At 39.3% G+C, this 19,977-nt stretch overlaps 1 long non-coding RNA gene across 2 annotated transcripts in view; it reads left to right on the forward strand.

Annotated features, from left to right (window-relative positions):
• LOC115342166 overlaps positions 1–19,977 on the forward strand; it is a 46,795-nt gene that overhangs the window by 18,778 nt on the left and 8,040 nt on the right. Inside the window, exons 3-8 of one of the 2 annotated variants that reach the window (XR_003923656.2) lie at positions 7,281–7,390; positions 7,740–7,826; positions 11,466–11,616; positions 13,416–13,545; positions 14,365–14,500; positions 15,535–15,779. This is a non-coding gene — a long non-coding RNA (uncharacterized LOC115342166). The remainder of the gene's footprint in view (positions 1–7,280; positions 7,391–7,739; positions 7,827–11,465; positions 11,617–13,415; positions 13,546–14,364; positions 14,501–15,534; positions 15,780–19,977) is intronic. The other variant, XR_003923657.2, reaches the window with a different exon arrangement.

A 19,977-nucleotide genomic window follows, 5' to 3' on the forward strand; every position in this document is an offset into this window, starting at 1 on the left:
TGGTCTGCAGGTCAGGGTCAGCCTAGGAATCATCATACAGGACCACAGCAACAGGCAGAGTTGAGATGAACCTGGCAAGTCAGCCCAGCTCACATCTGATCACCAGGGTCTGTGGCCAAGCACAGGTATACCTAAAACATAGTTCAGGCAGGGACTGAAGGCCCCGGGGTTAGCTTAAATGAAGCCTCGGGGCCCATGGGCAGGGGTGTGGGTGGAGGCCCTAGGTGAGCCTGGTCAGGGCCATTAAATCCTATTGGTGCGCTCAGGCCCCCTGACATAAGTCAGTAGAACATCCAATCTCATATTTTCATGCATAAGCAAGAAAAGGGGAGAATTATGATTGTGGTTTGACCTGTACTGCATTTTCTGATCCCTGAGTGCCTGATTTCTCAACCAAGATATTACAGTAATGCTATGTCTACCCATAGTTTATATAAACACAGAGTATGTTAAACAACTGACTTACGATGTGATACTTTTGTTTCCACTGAATTCTAGACCATCTGTGCACTAAAAACTTTCTAGACTTGGAAAGAAGATCTGATCTGTTCAGTTCTTTCACTAAGTAGTTACAGATACTCCTGGAGTATCCTTCTGTACGTACTTTGACGTTTATATTTCATTCCTTTTTTCATTGCAATTAAGCATCTGTTGGATCCCAACTTGGTTGATACTTCTGTACTTTTGAAATGTCTTCTTTGCTCATTTTAAACCTTTAAAATTCTCTATTTATGTGCTGTTCAAATTATGAAAATTAATGCAAGGCTTAGAGTTGCTATAGCAGTGTTTCAGGTCACCTGATTTCTGAGAAACAGTTTGGTCCATGTCTATTGATAAGCAATGTTTCCTTTTTCATCTTTCCTAGCTGAGGTAATAAATACTGCTATCTCATATTCTGGGACACAGAGCAGGATGTCAGCAGCATTGCAACATACAATTTTAACAGGCACTCCGTACTTCTTGGAGTAACTCCTGATCAGTGTGCAAAGTGTCCAGTTGGCTAACTGTATCCCCCACTCTATAATTAACAAAACGCACGATTCTCCTGTTGGCAGAGAGAAGATTCAAAGCATACCAGCTTCTACCGAGTTCTCACTGGGAAATTCAGGCAGAAAGGATACATTTCAGTGCCTCACATAAAGGGATTTGATCCCAGCAGACTGTTTCAGTAGTTACTGTAGCACAGTCATTTACTTCCTTAGTTCTGGCTGGCTAGGACTAGAAGCAAGGGAGAAACAACAGGTTTTGTTCCAGGTAAAAAGAAACAATATGTAAGAAGTTAAGAGCACCTGTGCTGGGTTACACCAAAAGCCCACCTAGCTCAGTATCCTATTTTGAACAGTGGTCAAGGGTGGGTGCCTTGCAAGAGGAAAATGCTTTTCAATATTGCCCTGCAAAAATTATTTCCTCCACGCCTCTTCTTCAGAGAATCACAGTGGGTAGGACAACTGCATAAAAGCTAGTAATTCATGTTTTATGGAAGATAAAAGGGATCCAGATCTTGCTGATAGAGACTAATGGCGTTGTTGGCTTCAGTGCCAGTTATCTCTGCTGAGAATATTACCTAAAAATTTTACACAGAAAGAATAGTCTAAATTTAGACATTACTCCAGTAGCCATATCAGACTTTATAATCTGTCTACTTTTGATGTCTTCTAGCAGATCATAGCACTGCTCTGTTTCTAGTCTGACATTTTGTTTTGATTTTAATAACCTACTATGAATTAAAATAGCAGGTGCATGGCAACACCTTTTTGGAATGAGGAGTGTTTGATGCTAATAAGCATGTTTAGCCAAGACTTTGCTGAGCCATGGCTTTCATCTTAGCCCATACAATACATATATGATAAAAACCAATTAACTCCTTAGCTTCTGGCTAAAGGATTGTGAAAAGCGCGTATAAAATGTCAACACAAAAATTGTAAGTCAGTGAAGTTATGGGAGATCATTAGGAAAAGAGGAAAGACTCAATGTGGTCATTTGAATAACGTCACTGTACTCTGTGTTTTTAATAATAATGCTATCAACGTTGGAAAAGCTGGTCATGGTCTGATAATAGACCGATGCATCTAAAAGGAAAAAAAGACTACAGAGAAAGATTCCTGCCCAACATAAAAATGAAAGAAAAATGTGGGCATGGACACAAGCAAACTGCAGTGGAAAATTGAGGGCTCATTGAATGAAAGGGTTAATGAAGGGATTACAAGAATGAACTCCAGCCAGCCAGTGGATTCAATTCCCCTAGATTGTTGGGACAACTGCAAAAGCTGCATATCTTTGTTTCTTGTAATTGCTTTGTTCATTACCCGCCTAAATCCCCAAAACAAACAACAAACAAGCCAAGCCTTCCTGTCACACAGACATATTCTTGCTATTACAAAGGTTCCAGTTGTAAAAAAACCCTGTCTATTTCCATGCTTTTTAACATTTTATCCTCCTACCAGATTCAAGGTCAACAGAAGTCACAAAGAAAATATTGTAATTTATTTTGCTAGCAAACTAGTACTTTACTGGAGACACATACTGTGTCAGACTGTGAGAGTGCAGGCTTCGTATTTAACCTGAGTCCAATTTAGAATTCTGAAAAGACAGCTCGGTCGGACTTGATGATCTTAAGGGTCTTTTCCAGCCTAAATGGTTCTATGATTCTATTACAGGTTTCTGCTACAACAGGTTCAATATGTCATTTAGTTTCTCTTCCAGCTTCTGGGGTAAACCCTATACACTCCAAATTTCTCTCGCATGTTATCAAATAGCGCAAATCTTTTTGCATTCCTCTCCAGAAGTTCAGCAGTGCTTTTGCTTCCCCCAGGCCTGTTGTGTAACTTTTTTCCCTACTCCAAAGCCAGTCTCCATCCTCATCAAGCTGCAGCTTCAGCTGAAGGAAAGAAAATAGACTGACTATCATTTGAGGCATGGTAAGCTGCCTCTCCATCTTTTCCTCATTCTACTCTTCTTTTGTATGGTGCCTGAAATGTAGCCACCCACCACTACCAGCTACCAGCCATTTCAGATATTAGTAGTCAGGTTCCTAATTTGTTCTTCAGTTTGTTCCCTTCTGCAGCCCTAAGGATCCTCCCACAGAACCACTACAGTTAGACAAGCAAAGTAGACTGATGAACAAGACATGAAGTGGAGCACAAGGAAGAAACTCTGTGTGGGTCTTAGTCACTGGGACCTCTTTCTGGAGAGTGAGTCCAGCATGGAAACTTGTGCTGTATAGATTGGGTCCAGCAGTGCAGACATCTTGCGTATAGTGGCAAGACTGCAAATGGCAAGTTGTTGAACTACTGGCTCAGGAGAAGTGTCCCAGGTCCTTTATGATGGAGAAATTTTCTGGAGATTAGTCAGATGTCTGTTAATTTTCATACCTCTCAGAAAACCAGCTCAGTAAAGGAAGGAATGATTTAATGTCTAGGAATGGGCATCACTGAAGTTTCCAATCTCTCCATGGCTTCCGTATTTGATCAACATGTCATGTCTCTCATTCTGACACATCAGACTGCACCTTCTGGTAGGAAACACCAGCAAAATGGCAGAGCTTAAAGAGAAATCCAACCCACATGACAGAATGAAAGGGATTTCTAGAAGCTGCGTATTAAATTCTATTTTTTTTAAATATTGTTGCTCTCAGATATGACTTAGTGTTAGAGGTATAATTGCATTCATTCTCAGCCAGGAAACAGAATTGCTTAAGTGAACACTTCCCCCAGCATTTTCTTCTTTGGCAATCAGATGTCTTGATTTAGTTTCAGTTTGGACGAAGCTGTTAATAGGCTGCATTCTGCAGAAGTGTCTATTAATCTAGTAAGTTCAGATGCACTGCATGCATATTTTACGTGGGTAAACCTATGTATTTGAAGTCAGTGAGCTTAAGCTGTGTGGCATAATTAGAGGAATGAGCCTCAGGTTGCTTTGTCAAAACATTCTTTAATTGCTGGATTTTAGGATTATTGGATTAGAAGATTAGATGCAATGCCTGGAAATCTTAAATTGGAGCATCTAGTAAAGTAAGGCTTCTCATGAATTAGAGTTACAATGTATCTCTACACCTCACAGTTTGTATAAGTTGCTGTAGTAATTGTTCAAAGATACTGTCATGCTAGGACAATAGGATACTAACTATGTTTCTCTGACTTCCCTTCTTTTCTAACACATTTTTTAATTTTAAGGAACTTACTAACTTTTCTCCATGAGAATCAATTGCCATGGGTGGTATAGTCACTCTGAGCATGGTCTGTGAATCACTAAGCTTCCTTGCCCATACGTTACTAAAGGAATCCTGATAACAACCAGACATTGCATGGCATTCACCTTGCAGTGTATGTTTATTACTTAATTACATTACGATCAGCAAGCATAGCTACATTTTTTTAAGGCATTCTTACAAGACATACTCTGTTGTCAAAGCATTCTGCTTTGGTTAAACAGCATCTCTGAGTCCCAAAGAACATGGTGGACTACAGGCTCTCCTCTTTTTTTCTCAGTGCAATAGCAGATTCACTAGCAAGTGCAGAGTCTTCACACATCACACACAGAAATTTGTTCTGTCACTCTAGCTTATCTCACTTCCAGGGGAGACTTAGTACTGAACTCCTAAAAGTTTCTTGTGATAAAGATTTCTCCAGCTGCTGGTGCTCTCCCTGCTTGGTCCAACATGTCGCATACCGCACATACAGCTATGAAACCACAAGAGGGACTGTCTATATGCTGTATATATGCATGTGTAAGAGTGGAGAAGTAATGGTGCGATGATAAATAGGTTACCAAATGGGGAGGGAAACTTTGGGCTCTGGTTCAAATCCCTCTTAGGAAAATGCTATTAAGTTGGTCATGTCAATATTGAGCAGAAATGTCTGGTAAATTCTGCTGGGTTTCTGAACCTATGGGTTTAGAGTCCAGATGTTTCAAATGGGACAGTTAATGTAATAGTACTATGTTGCTCTTTCCTGAGATGGTTTCATAAGTATTAGGAAGATGACTTTTAATTAGTATATTAAAGAGTTTCAAAAGTTACTACTAATACCCCATCATCAAGTTTTGTGAAGCAAACAGAAGAGGAATTCTGTTCACAAAGCAATATGGAGACAGCTGTGCTAGCTATATTCCCAAGTCATTAACAGAATAGTCGTCAGCACTTCAAAGCACCATATTCCATATTACTTAGTATTTGCACTGCTAAAATGACAGCATCCAAAATAAAAGCCAAAACACAGAAATGTCCCAGTATGATGAAGATCATGACTGTCTGAACAGAAGGATCAATATGGGAAGGTGTAAATCATATTCTTATTTTCTGGGGTAAAAAAAAACCAAACCACTTTGGTACAATTTTGGCATCCATTAAAATCAACTGATGTTTTTGTCACTGATTTCCACAAGTCCAAAACTGTGCTTTTTGGGTCGGACAGGCTTGTCAGGATTTAACATACCTGAATTAGCAGAATTATATGTAGTGATAGCTTTCATATTTTCAAATTGAAACTGCAGGAATAAAAAAGATAGCAGTTTATCACTTCCTTCTTTGGTGACAGAGCTCTATCAAAAATAAATGTTTTCACTAAATTCCCGATATTTAAAAAATTTCTGTCTGAGGTAGCACAGAACTCTCAAGTTCCTTTAAAATAGTGATCTGTGTTTCTGTTTAACCCAGCGACCTGATATGAAATGGTTATACTATTGGGTAGCATAATATAAGGAAACAAATAGCTTAACAGATGGGATACATTTTTGTTTCTGTTGTGGGTGCCTGCTCACTACTGTTGAACTAAAAAGAAAGTACCTGCAAAAGCCCCTTGCATGCCTAAACTGAAAAGACAGTCTAAGTAAGTCTTGTCTAAGAGTCAGAAGCAGGGGCATCTCTATCACTGACAAGAAAGGGAGCTCTAATGTAGGGCAGGCCTTTTGCCAGGATGGCCTCTCAGCCTGCTAGCAGGGATTGCAATCTCCAGGTTCTATTTTCCCACATTTTACACCAGTGTAACTATACTGTCTTCAAAGAATATTCCCCACATGCACCAATTAAGTCTGATCAGAGTGCAGCCTTTCTTTAACTACACATCCTCCTGAAGCACTTATTTTTGTGAGACATTGCAGCAAAACTCATATACAAAAAGCCAGAACACGTAGCCTGTAAATAGGGACAGAAGTGGTCACTTCCCACCCCCACCCCCACCCCATGCCCTTCAGTATAACTGTAAACTGGAGGCCTTGAAAACAGGAGAAATCTCTGGCCTGTTCTGAATTGCTCTCACAGGTAATATTATCCCCAAAGAGCATGATACCAACCACACATGATTTGGGGGTTAGTAGAACCACTGCTAACTTCATGTCAATCAATCCTTTTTGTGTGCCACTGGCTCTAAAGCCAGTTGGCTTTTTTTGACTTCTTTGCCTCTTAAAAGATACACAAGATCTAGTTCTAAAGGTTTTTCTATTCTGAGATTTACAGAAAGAGAGAAAAGTGTAGAAAGTTATAGTGAGTGTGTGAATCCTGCCATTTAGTTTATAGAAAGATTTTTGTAATAAAAAATATCCTTGCCAGAAACAGTTTCAGGTTTTTTGGTATTTAGAAATCCTTTGCTAAACAAAGTAAAAATGAATGATAAACAACATCAAGTTTCCTTTGAGCCTGATGTTCTTGCAGCTGCACTCCACTTCTAAGAGTAACTCATTAGCAATTAATTTAGAATGACACTGGCAAGCAGTCCCCAGACTTTAATTAATATCTTTTTGACAAGCTCATAATCTTTCCAGTTAATAAAGTCTCCCTTAAATTAGTTTAACTCTGATTTCACTTACCATTGTAAGCAATCGGCATCAAATCTAGGGTACTTTACAGTACTTTATCATTTAAAATGTTTTTAAAAAGAGAATTTACAGTTACATTTTACAGAGCTGAAACAGCATTTGGTGAAGGTCACCCTCAATCCAGTGGCAAAGCTGGAAAGAAAATCTAGGTTCCTGAATGCCCTTCTATTGTTCAATTGATTAAGCAATGGTGCTGTCTCCTGTCTCAGTATCTTGCAAGGAAAGGATTAAATTCCGATTCCAAGTTACATAATTGATTCTTTTCCTTTATGCCAATATCAAGATCTTAGAAAGTTACAGTACAATACTGTAACTATAATATAGTGAATTATTGTCTGTAAAAGTATCACTATAGGACAACTTACAGGTCAACGTTTCATTTAAATCTGTGCGCTTAATATATGTGTCTACTTTTGAAAACTTTGCCCTTAAAATCCTGTGTCAGTTTTACCCATACATCTCAAATACAGAACCAATCTACATGAGGATGTTATGCAGCTGCACTATTGTGTCCTGCGGAATGGGAGATAATACTGTGAATTGGAAAAGATGCTGAGATCAAATCTCCTTTGACCCCTTGGTAAGTCAACAACTTTTATATAAATGTTCTGAAATGTGCTATATGTGTGCCTGTTGCATATGTGTATTATGAGGGAAGAAAAAATTCTTTACTCACCTGAACCCATTTTCTTATGTAGATGCTGTAATGAGGTAATTTTTGATATGTAACATCACCTCAACCTTTCTTTCTACTTTGCATACAAAATAAGCTAAGAGGTACACAAGTTACTGTCAGGCTTTGAGTCTGATAGATTTTTTTCAGAATTTAGAAAACCCCAACTACCAGAGTGTAAAGTCTTAAACTGATTACACCTACAAAGAAAGGAGATCTTTTAATTTTAAAGCTAATCAATGTTTTGTATCTACAGACAACTGTAAGAAATATCTGTCTAAGCATTGGATGACTCTACTGTAACTTACTGCCAGGGGAAACTGAAGTAGGATCATTTTTGAAGGTAATTTTTGCCAAGTGAGTTATAATTTGGTGATTCACAGGGTTGGCTTGTTTTAATATTTACTTTTCATGTAAGATGAAGAATGAGGTGAAAATAGGGTATGAAAAAAACCAAGATTTGCTTATTAGTGTCCTCCATCTTAAATAAATATAAAAGCCTAATTTAAAAATGTGTCTCATTAACAAGAACATTAAGATAATCAGGATGGCTGAGAAAGATCAGTGATGCTATGCAACTTAATTGGGAACCCGGGACCAGAAGACATCTCGCCATCTCTAGAAGTTGTGAGCAGTCTGTCTGTGCACTCTAAAAATATTTGCTAGGACCTGTAAAACTGAAAATAACATGTCCCAAACACCCTCTAGAACAGTTTTAGTAGCAACAGGCATCAGCTTGTACCTTAGAATACTATGTGCAAAGGAGTTATTTTATGTTGCTTCTTTGTTCTTTGGTTTTGCCTCTTCTTAAGTCAACACTGGGCAAAAAAAAGACGAGACAGATATTAGCCAATGAGGAAAAGTGCAAAAGATGTTTTCAATCAGTAGGGTATTCCTCAGCTGAATTTCTATGATTTTTCCTGAAGGTCTTGCTGCCTATGTCAGTATCAGGATGCTGAACTAGAGACCTTATTGCTATGACAATTCCTATGTTTCTGTGGCAATGATAATTCCATTCGAGAAGCCACAAAGCAGAAAATGGTTTCTTACAATGAAACACCAAATGAAACACAACATGATCTTCCTCCTTCTCATGCGTGTTAACTGTAAAAAGTTTCTTTGTGCGGAATGTGGCTCTGATTACATTTCTCTATCCAAAAATAAACATGCTGCAAATGAAAAGGATATAGGGACAGGGGAAAGCCTGTCCATGGGCCACCCTCAGGAAAACCTCACAAGGTCTACTGTCTGTGCAAGCCATGGAAGAGCTAGGGAAATGATCCCAGCTTGGTGGTCTTATTTTTAATTAAAACAAATGAGGCTCTTTCAGCTGCTGCAGATAAATATTTGATGAAAAGAGACAGGGACAGAGGTCAAAAACTGTAGTAAATAAAGAATAAGACCAGAAGAGCAAATGTTACAACAGCATTTGTAATATTAAATATTCCAAATATTATATTAAAAAAATGAAAAAATAACTTTACAGATTTCTGTCAAATGTCTAATTTTACTAAGATCATTCCAAAAGTGGGAAGACTAATTCTTCATATTCGTTTTGACAAAGTAGAATGAAAATACAAATGCATATAGCTAAAGAAAAGTTTTTGAGTCACCTTGTTGTACATTATGTGCTTAAACAAAAGGGTTAGTTCTTGGGTCATTGATGAGAGAGAAGACTTCAAAGTAATTTGAGAGAGTTTATGTTGACTTTAGATTGACTAGTAGAGTTTTGCTCCAAAATATATATTAAGGATGCACAGTGAGAAGGTGCCTAGCAAAATATAATAGCAGCATCCCTATTGCAATAATCTGTCATAACATTCGTTAAGTCATGTCCTTTATGAATGGTCAATTTTAAAAGGTTAATGTGGACCATTCAACCTCTTCCTGTAGTCACAGTTGTATTTACCAGTACACTTGGATCTAACTTCAAACTTCACCTTGCTCTCAGTGGGGATTTACACAGGATGACCTCCAAAGGTCCCTTCCCACTTCAATTACTCTATGACTTGATAGCATTGGGTCCAGATTTAGTTTATCTTTTAGCAAATTCATTTATACCATTCTATGAAAAAACTGATCGGATGGAATTATCTTAAAAATAGGCCATAAAAGAAAGCTGAGTCATGAAGTAGAGGAAAAATTTCAGTAGTTGGTTTTTTCAAGATTGTCCTCATTGATCTTGCCATTCCTGGGTAAAATTGATATTTCCATTGAGTCCAATGAGAATTATACATCTGAGTGTGAAAGAACTGATTTTATAAGTAGGCCTTACAAAACTGTAGAGTAAGTGTGAACCATAGGAGTTTCAATGGAAATATAATATTTAACATGACACCAACATTTAAAAATAGCACAGTGATTCAGGCCACCAGAAGCTGGATAAATTGGTATAATCCAAATTCTGAAAATATAAATAGTAGAGTTATGAATGAATGGAGTTCTGAAATATATACCTGACTCTGAAGATGGTTAAGAAGAGAAAATTAAAAGTTGACTGACTGCTGGGGGATCCTATAGAGCTAGAGTCCAACAATAGGCACAGGTGAAAGCAGAGCAACATCTGGTGACATAAAACAAAAGTTAAACAAGTTCAGATGAGAGATGAGGAACAAATTTTAACCACTGAGAAAAGTAACCTTAGATTGCAGTGAAATTCCCATAATTGGAGGTAATTAAATCAACCTAGAAACTAATGACTATGTATTGGTTAAATTGAGAGGTATGGACCTCTATAAAAACTTCAGGAGGTACTTCATAGCTTGCAGAAGGTCAAAATAAATTATCGTAATTGTCTCTTCTGGCCACAGCACCTGCAAATAGCTTTCAGCATTACATTGTATCCCAAGCCTCTTGAGGTTTTCTGAAGCTGACACAAAACTCGTAATCCATAGGTCATACAAAATGCCTGCCTTTTCTGTTGTCACAAATTTCAGACAAAAACAAAGAGTGATAGTGTCAAGTGCAAAACAATCATCCAGGTAAGTTTTAATTTGGGGATCAAACATAAAGAACTCAATAGCAACCTTGCTTGGCACACATTTACTTGTGATCTGAGGGAACCAATCTGAACCCAACAAGCTCGCAGAGATAACAGTTTGTCAATTTCCCATTTCAAAGGCAGCATGATAATTGAAAGCTTCCAGATATATCACATGAAAATCAAACTTGCAGCAAACAGCAAACTTTCTGATAAAGGCCTAAGACTAATGCCATTGAAGTCAGTGACAAACCCCAGCATCTTTCAATAGAAGTTGAGTGAGGCTCAAGGTGAAAAACATCGCTGAGAACAGTTATAATCAACTCAATCCCCAGGTAGGACAGAAAAAAAGTGAGGGGATTCTTTATGAGTGGTGCCTGGGTTGAGTACTCACAAAGAGTGAGTTGCAAGGATCTCTGACACTGAGCACTTTAAGGGACCCTTGCAGAAGCTGATAGCATTTGGCAAGGTCAGCATGTCCCCAGTTAGCATGGCATTACCATGCCTAGCTGAGAACTTACATGGAACCTGACAGCAGTTATCCTCTTTATTTAGCCCCAAGTTATCTACGGGCTGTCAACACAAGCTTCCGCCAAACTGTTGTACTGGAGTGTAAACATACAGAGCGTGGCTGATGAAGCAATAAATAAAATGAGTAGGCAGGGGGTGGCAACAACTTTGCCTCTGTTTTCTAAGCAAGTGTAAGGACTACAAAATGTACAATGCCAAATCTATGGCATGTCCGGTGCAAGACATGAGAGGGACAGGGAACTGATATATATGCTGCCTCTGTATGTCTCAAGCTGGCTGCAGCTATTATGTGATTCAGCCTCAGATCAACAAGGAGTGACTGCACTGGATTCACACGCACTAGTTGCAGATAAGCACTCAAAATACCTGTACACCAGTTCTGTGGTACTGGAGCTGTGTCCAAGCAGCATTGTCATTTACACAGACAGAAATTGAGCAACTTTTCTCAGGAACCTCCCTTCTATTTTTCAGAGTGCAAAGGAAATGGATGGGAGACATGTTTGGTGTTCCTAATCATCAGTAACGTGTTTTACAGAGATCCACTTCTGTAAAGACTTCTGGGGTGGGTGAAGTACAAGCAAAGAGGAAAACCCAAATTTTCTCCAATTGCTTTTTAAAAAAGGTAAGGAGAAGGCCCCAGAATATTAATCACTCCTTCCTCTCCTTTACAGATGAGGTTAAGGCAGACAGAAATGAAAGGACTCACCAAGGTTATGCCACACAGTCAAGATTTAAACTCAGAACTTCTGAATCCAACATTCATTTTCTTCTCTATATTCCCCACAGTCTTAGGCCATGTGGCCACTATTGGTGAAATGAAAAACAGGTGCAGATCCATGAACAGATGGGAGACCAGCCCTGGCTGATGTCTGGAGGATAATACAGGGTTGTTTTCCGACAAAGAGGATTCCAAAGAACCACGGAGGCAGCACCCGTGCCCTAAAACTGAAGCTGCTCTGCCTCACACTAAATGTTATCTCCACCAGCCCAGCAAGTGGGAGTTCTGAGGCATGGTCTGTTGTCTGTCAGCAAAGGACACTGCCTTGCTGACCTCTCAGACTTGCCATATTGACATCTCTGTTTTTCAGGCATGCCTATAAAGATTGTAGAAGACTAACTGCAATTCCATTCTTTGCAGTAACTGCAGCCAATGTTTCTGAGTTGCTGAAACATGAAATTTCTTCCCTTGAGTAGACAACTTTGGAGTGTCTAACCCTCAAAAAATGCCATTAGTCATATGCAGAATCTTTCCCTGGGAAAATCACTAGTGGTATGGGACAAATCAGCCAGGTAAGATGAATAATATTCATCTGGATCTGCAAGGATAGATCTACTTTTGATTTCCAGTTCATGGGGAGCTGATGGCTTACTCCACAATATGTGGTTAAACAAAGAACTTGGACTGCTTTCTCATTGGGAGAGTGATAGTAGATAACTAACAGGGCAATTGCCTGGTCCTAAGCACAGCACAGAGTGCTAGGATGCAAAGTACTTCCCTGCTTTGTGTAACCCACAGTTACAGTCCCTGCATGGTACAAGACAGGTTTTTCCCTCCATGTGTCACCTGACACATCAGCCAGAAGTATTAGAGAAGGCATGGCAATCCTCAGTTTCCGCAGATCCACAGAGCACATATCAAACCCAAGAGGATAGCACATGCAAGGGGACAGGGTATGTTTCATAGAATCGTAGAATCAAATGCAATGAACGTCTTCAACTAGATCAAGTTGCTCAAAGCCCCGTCCACTTGACCTTGAATGTTTCCAGGGATGGGGCATTTACCACCTCTCTGGGCAACCTGTTCCAGTGTTTCACCACCCTCACATCGTAAAAAATTTCTTCCTTATATCTAGTCTGAATCTATCCTCTTTTAGTTTAAAACCATTACCCTCTGTCCAATTACAACAGGCCCTACTAACATTTCATCTTAGATACTACTGGTTCCAGCCTTCTCATAGGTTTCTTTTGCTTCTTGCAAAAATACTTTAGTGCTTTATCTGAGAGAGCTTAGTTGTCCTTGCTAAAGCTGCTTTTACAGCAAAAACGCATATCCACTTGTGCCAAGAAACTCAAATAAGACCTGCATGTTTCCTTAGACTCTATTTAAATTGGGACACAACACCTGGTTTGCAACAATAGGCCAAAACCACACTGCTAACATACATGTATTCTGCTTATGCTAAAATGTAAGTCATATTGGTTGGGAAAATCTATCTTAGCCCAGTTTTAGTCAGGTTTTGAAGGAAAACATTCTCCACAGATGACACTAATAGAATTTAATGGCAAAGACCACCCAGGACACTGGGAATCTCAAACTGCTTGGCCTCAGTTTCTCTGATTTGTTCTTCTCAGCTTCATGTGTGCTCTTTGAGAGACAAAAAAGAGTATTTCCTTCATTTTGAGCTTGGATTTTTCTTCCAGCCGAACATTTGTGAAAACAGCTGGTCCCAGAGGTGGAATGTTCCAAAACCCCATTTGGAGCCAAGTACATGCGTTATGGAGTCAGTCGTGACACCAATTTATAGAGAACAGACAATGAGTTTTGGATCTTGTAAGTACCTTTCCTCCCTGCAAATAAGTTCCCTTCCCCCATTCTCTTGGAAACATCTTAGCCTGTGTTAGAAACAGAGGATGTAATTTATTTTTACCGCCTTCCCTGTCAAACTGGCCAACTGCCACAGGGTTCTGCTTTCAGATGTAGCAAGAGACAGGCGAATCACAATGAAGAACCATTCATTTCAGTGGCTCCTCCTGTTTCCCTATCTTATTTTGAGGCTACCTACTGTGCTATCTTATCACTCTTTCTAATCCTGCAAAACTTCTCTGCAACTTGACCCCTCCGCAGAATGAGCTGACCTGCTTAGACCTCCCTGGTTCTCTACTCCTGCTCCCTTCCTTGCAGAGCAAGTTGCTCCTTCCTTTGTTACTTTAGGACTCCTTTTTCACTGCCTATCTTACCCCTTCACTCCTCCTTCTCCTAGGAAGAAATGTCATTACATGGCATTACATTTCCTAGCTGAATGTACATACAGCTGTGTGGCCTCCTTGGGGTATGCTTAATTTCTCACTGTCCAGCCTGCTCTTTGATGTCTGCTGGAGAAGGATTATATCTTCTTTTCCATCTCTTCACATGTGCCTATTAATTACTCTCTTCAGAGAGACTGTTTACTGACTATCAGTCTGTTTACAGTTGAATACAGCTAAACATTTGGTCTTCACAGTTCCCCCTCTTCTACACCACCCACCCAGTTTCTTCCCAATTGTTGCAAAATAGATGTCTCCAAATCACTTATAGAGTCACAGATGCAACGTACTTGTGTTTCCACATCCAGCCTCCTGCTCTCAAACACTGGTTTTGCTTCACTTACAGAAAAATAAAGAAGGACTTTATATTGGTATTTTTGTCTCCAGTTCTCTAATGAAAAAGAAGCAGTGCGGATTAACAATTTGACCTTTCTGTGGCACTTATTCCTACCTTGGGTACTGTAGAAAACCCAGAAAGATCTGTAAGCATCAGACTTCTGACCTGTGAAGAAATAATACAAACTCAGGATGAAGTATAGAAGTATGCCCACTGAAATGAGAAGGGCTATCCCATGCATAAACTGTGCACATCTTTGTGGGATCAAGGGCCCTTGGGCAGAGGGAATTTTAGTAGGCTGGGGGTGTGTGTGTGTAAAAACTACTCTAGCAAATATGCAGAAGAGAAGAATTATATGGTTATAATGCAGCAATTCAGATCTAAGATTAAAATTCCCTCAGATGTCCTTCTCATTCCATATGGAGCTTAAAATATTACAAAATAATATGAAATAAATTTAAAACAAATGTGGGCTAAATTATGTTTTTTCCAATGAACAGATTATTGTCAATCTTCTGCCTTAGAACAGTATTTGGGAAAAGGAAGGAAGCAGATAGCTCAAAGAGTTTAGGAACTGATTTATGACAAGGTGTATGAAGCTCACTGAGCGTGAGCATGAGCAGGAAAGAGTGAGAGGAAGGCTGTCAGTAAGAGGGTGATGCACTTGCACAGTTCAACAGCGGAACAACCCAAATACCCCAAACCATTTCATTTGCATTTTGGCATGGCATTCTTGTCTGTACAATTGGAGATGGTTACATTTCCCATGGGTAAGGTTGCCTGCTGCTTTCCAATTTCAGCTCCTATTTTTAGCGCGTACTACTTTACAGATTTTAACCATGGGAACAAGTTTTCCATCCTGAGAATTTGGGCTGAAATCTTTTAAGATTTTCAGCAAAAATAATCCAGCCTTTCCAATAATTTGATTAAGAAGAACTGCTGTTTTGTGCATATTCCTTTTTTGTTACTATTACTGAGGAATTTTACTGCCCATAGATTTACTGCTCACAAATTAGAATGATAACAGAGTCTGATATGTGTTTGTAGGTCCTTGTATCAGGAAATGTTCCTTTTCATTGAAAATTACCTTAAAAAGCTACTGGTTTAATAAGCATATGTTCAGTATAGGCTTATTAGATTTGCACTGAATGAGACTTCCCATGTAATTACTCCTTCCAGCCCGCAAGGTGAGTGTAATGCCGCATGCCAGAACTGAGAAGGACTCGCTCTCTGTTCTCCTGTCCCCGCTGCCCTCATCTGCATGCTGAGGAGGAAGGGTCAGCTGCTGCTTTACCTAAATGAGGCAGCCCCAACACAGGGCCTGGAAGGAACAGAAGCCAGCACGCATCCGGCTGGAAGGGAAGAGAAGGACCAGATGCTGTAAGCCTGGAGGGACAAATCCTCAAGGATGGGCAAGGGGCCAGGTAAGAAGTGGCACGGGTAAGGGATGCTGGGAGGGACCTAGCATTGTTGAATCTCACCATTGCTCTTCACGCTGGAGCAGTAAACCTGCACCATGCCAATCATTCCATTAGCTAATTAGCAGAGGCATGTACCTGGAAATTAAAAGTTTTAAGCTTGCTTACAACAAATACAATTTGGTGACGGTATCTCATGCAACAGAAACTGGGGGTGGGGTGGGGCAGGACAGGGACAAGGGAGGAAGGAAGACCTATGGAAGCGCGTGCAGACAGCTCAGTTTATATGGCCTTCCAGTTGAGAAGTCAACAGTCATAGAAACAGTAGAGGTAACCAGTGTGTAGTTGTGGTTATTTTTCATCGGTTATCCTGGATATGCAAAATAGCCATCCCAGAAAAACAGACAGTGAAGCTTAACAGACATGTCATTTTTTGTTTCATTCACAGAAATCTGTATATCCAAAAAACTTTATAATGAGAGCTTTAGTGACACATTTGTTATATTTCTATGTAACAGGATAATGCTGACCTACAGATAAGGACAGGCACTAATTTATATTGGGTTACTACCTTCATATTCTGTAGGCTGTCACTTTTTTTTCATTTTTAGCATTCTTGCTGTCTTGTTGTACTTGCATTTTATGATGCTCACATTTACTATTCTTGCGTGATAGGAAAGGAATGAGCATTTAAATTCTTTATTACACTTTCAGCTATTAATTAGCCACGTAAACAAATTAAATGGACATCTAATTAAATGTTACCCTTTTAAAAGGGTAAACTGGAAGCACAGCCCATTGACTTAAAATCAATATTGCGTGCATTTATCTTAATTAGTCAGGTAGTGTTAGCGATTAATGTACTTCAGCTGTTATATTCATAATCAGATACATTAGCATTTATGTCTTTGTAGCATACAGGTCAATTAAGACGTGAGCTCTCTTCTGCTAGGTACTGTACAAACAGAACTTGAAGTGTTATCTGCAAGACATTTCCTTTCTTTGTCACCTTTAAAAGAAAATATTGCGATACCCTCTTCAGCTTTTGCAGGTGTGAACTGACCATTCTGATGACAATGCAAATCATGATCCAAAAATTTCCCCTGCCTTATCATTTTATATTTAGATGTAGGAGATTTCTCTCCTATAGAGCGAGTTTTCAGTATTTTGAGATGCAGATTTTTCGTTCTAGCACATCGAGGTTCTAGGCTGAGTGAGTGAGCCTGATACAGTAACTATCAAGCCCGCAAATGCACCAAAGAACTCATCTGATTTTGAAAGCAGTTATTTCAGCAGTCAGAGAAAATAATTTGGGAGTAGTCTGGAGCACCTAATCTGTTTGTGCAGCAAACAATTGGCTGTTTGGTGTCTTTCCAACAAACACACAAACTAGGGCTAGTGATTAATTCTGCTTCTGTGCTAAGCTAATGCTTCTGATACAGTTCATCTCTGCTCCTTTACGGGTGCTGGGGAGTAAAATGCGGAGCGATACTCTACTCCTCAGACATCTCATTCTACAGATGAGTTTATAACGTCATGTTTGGAGAACTTATTTTTTATAATGATTGCTACAGACTCATGTTCATGAAATTTCTTTAGCTATATTTGAATATAAAAGACTAACCTTCTACAATTCCATCACAAGTATTTCTTTTTCCTTTTTGCATCCTGGATAGAGAGGATGTGCATTTAATGCAACATCATGTGTCAGAACTTCCATAAGCGTAAGGAACCACTTACATTTACTTGTATATAAATAAGTAATCTTGCAAACTAGTAAATCAGTCTGTTCTGGCATTTCCAAGAATCTTCCTTAGCCATTAAAATACAGTGAAGGAGGTGAGAAAAAAAGCCTCAGCACAAATAAGAAACTAGGGCCAAAAATCCACATTAGAAGTTAGCAAGACACTGTTGTGTTCATTTTATACAAGAATTTAGTGTCATGTCCATTTACTTTGAATAATTTCCTCCTGGATTTTTTTTTTAAAGAGCTGAATTCTTGAGTTTTCCAAAATAAATATAACTTAGTAGTTATTCAGAGCTTTGATGGAGAGATAGCTCCAGCTCTAGGATCTGCATAGGTTGCTCATGCTTTTCTGAAGTCCAGGACTACCGGGGGTCTATGTCTAACACAGACTGAATTTTGAGTTATAGTGTAAATTGTGTTCTCATCTGTTCAATCAGTTGGCAGCAGTTACTGTTCTGACCGATATAGTTTATATTTAATTCCTTTTGTCTGTATACATTTAGGTGATACTGTTAAAAATACAGTGGATCTCTCCTGAAAATGAAACAGCCTTGGTATTCTTGTTTCTCTAGTTTACCTCAAATAACCAGAATTCCAAATATTTAGCTCAGCCACTGACTTTCTGACAGGTCTGCCCTCTGGGATCAGTTATGATCAACATTTTGAGAGAAATTTTTATCTCATGGTATTTGGTATAGTTTTTTTTAAAGACTTTTTTTTTTTAAATTGGTTTTTATTTAACAGATGTTGCTAATTGCATCAAAACATTTGAAAAGTCAGGGTTAGGAGAGAATTGAAAGGGATTCTGTTTACAGCCCAGACAATTTGCAGTTTCAGAGCCTAAGGCGTGGTCTGTGCAGTTTATGACCAATACAAACAATCCCAGGTGACTGCAATCAAACAGCTAAACTAGCTGAAGTCATACTGAACACGCACATGCAATTGCTTGCGGTATCAGTTGAACAGTATATTCATGTCTTAACCAGGAAATAAACTCACAGTGTTTTGCAATGACATCCAGGCTGACAGTGCGATTAACTTCAGTAAAACGAATGATGGTTAAACAGTACAGAACACCCCCCATGAATGGCACCTGACGTACCTGCTCTTTGACAGCAGAGACCTGAAGGGAAGAGAAGAAAGGATTATAGTAGTCTCCTGTTAGCACCATTTTCCCACTTTCTGGGAAACTTTTCCCTCACTACACTGGGCAGGTGAGCAGCAAGGAAGGTGGGAGCCAGGGCTGCGTCTCTCGCCAGGGATGCGACCCTCCATCCCTGGGTTAGTGATGCCCCCAACTAGGGCCGCCGCACTGTGGCTCTCAGCTCTGGCCACAACTTGTCTGCACAAAGGCAGAAGGTGTCAGCTTGCTTATTCGTTCCTGTTGGGCCTTCTTGAACCCCACTCTTGAAATGCTGCCAGGCTTTAAAATTGGGACAAATTATTTCTTCCTTTTACAGGACATTTTAGTATCTGCAGGTTAGGTATATTAGAAGCATAACATACTAGTGTTACAAACAAAAAGCAAAGTTTACCATCCAGCAGCTAGGTTGTCTGTTGCATTTTATTTTATTCTGCCATGATTTCCAGATGCGAACAGGGAAAACGTTAATGTTGATTAGTTCTTGGGGGAATGTTAACTCTTATATGAAGAACCCAGAATCTTCTTTGTAACACCATCTACTCAGTGCTGGAGGAAAAAAGATTTGAGTCCATTTTAGGCCTTTCCTAATGCTTTAGATTTACAGGAAAGCTTTCCTACAATATTCCAAATGCGCATTCTAGCAGAATTGCATTTAACAAAAGTATCCCGACATGCATCTCTTCCACACACACAAAAAAAGAGCAAATGGAGAAAAAAGAAGGAAATGTAAAAAAAAAAAAAAAGAAAAAAAAGATGAAGGACTTGTGATCGGAAAGTATATGTAAACAGGACAGCAGAAGCATGGTAAAGGAAAGATGAAGAAGGGGAAAATGCCAAATTATCATAGGTCTCATTCAGAAAAGGGGGGAGGAGCGATGATGGATGCTCAAAGGCTGGCTTTAGAATTATTACTGGAGTAAGTCAGAACTGAGAATGTGTGCTGGGGAAGGCACCAGGGCACCTCTTCCACAGCTACTGCTAAAGACACACTAAAACACATACTTACATAGCAGAGTCTCACCTCCCATACTTGGCCAGACCCCGTTAGAGATCTGCCTGTGGTAAAAGTGCTGGCACATTAGAAAACCTCGCCTGTATATGCATGCTGAGAAGTCTTTTACAACATAAACTAGATCTCAACATAATCATTAGATTTTCTAAGGTTACAAAGGACAGTATGAAGACTTGGAAACTATGCAGTATACAGCAGCCATACTGACTGACATACACCATGTTCAGTTAAACATCTTAACTTTATATATACAGTATCTCTATTTGCTTTTGTCTTTGATGTGCTTTTCCCAAGGATACTT

This window comes from Aquila chrysaetos, chromosome 5, assembly GCF_900496995.4.
Source record: "Aquila chrysaetos chrysaetos chromosome 5, bAquChr1.4, whole genome shotgun sequence".
Classification (NCBI taxonomy): Eukaryota; Metazoa; Chordata; class Aves; order Accipitriformes; family Accipitridae; genus Aquila; species Aquila chrysaetos.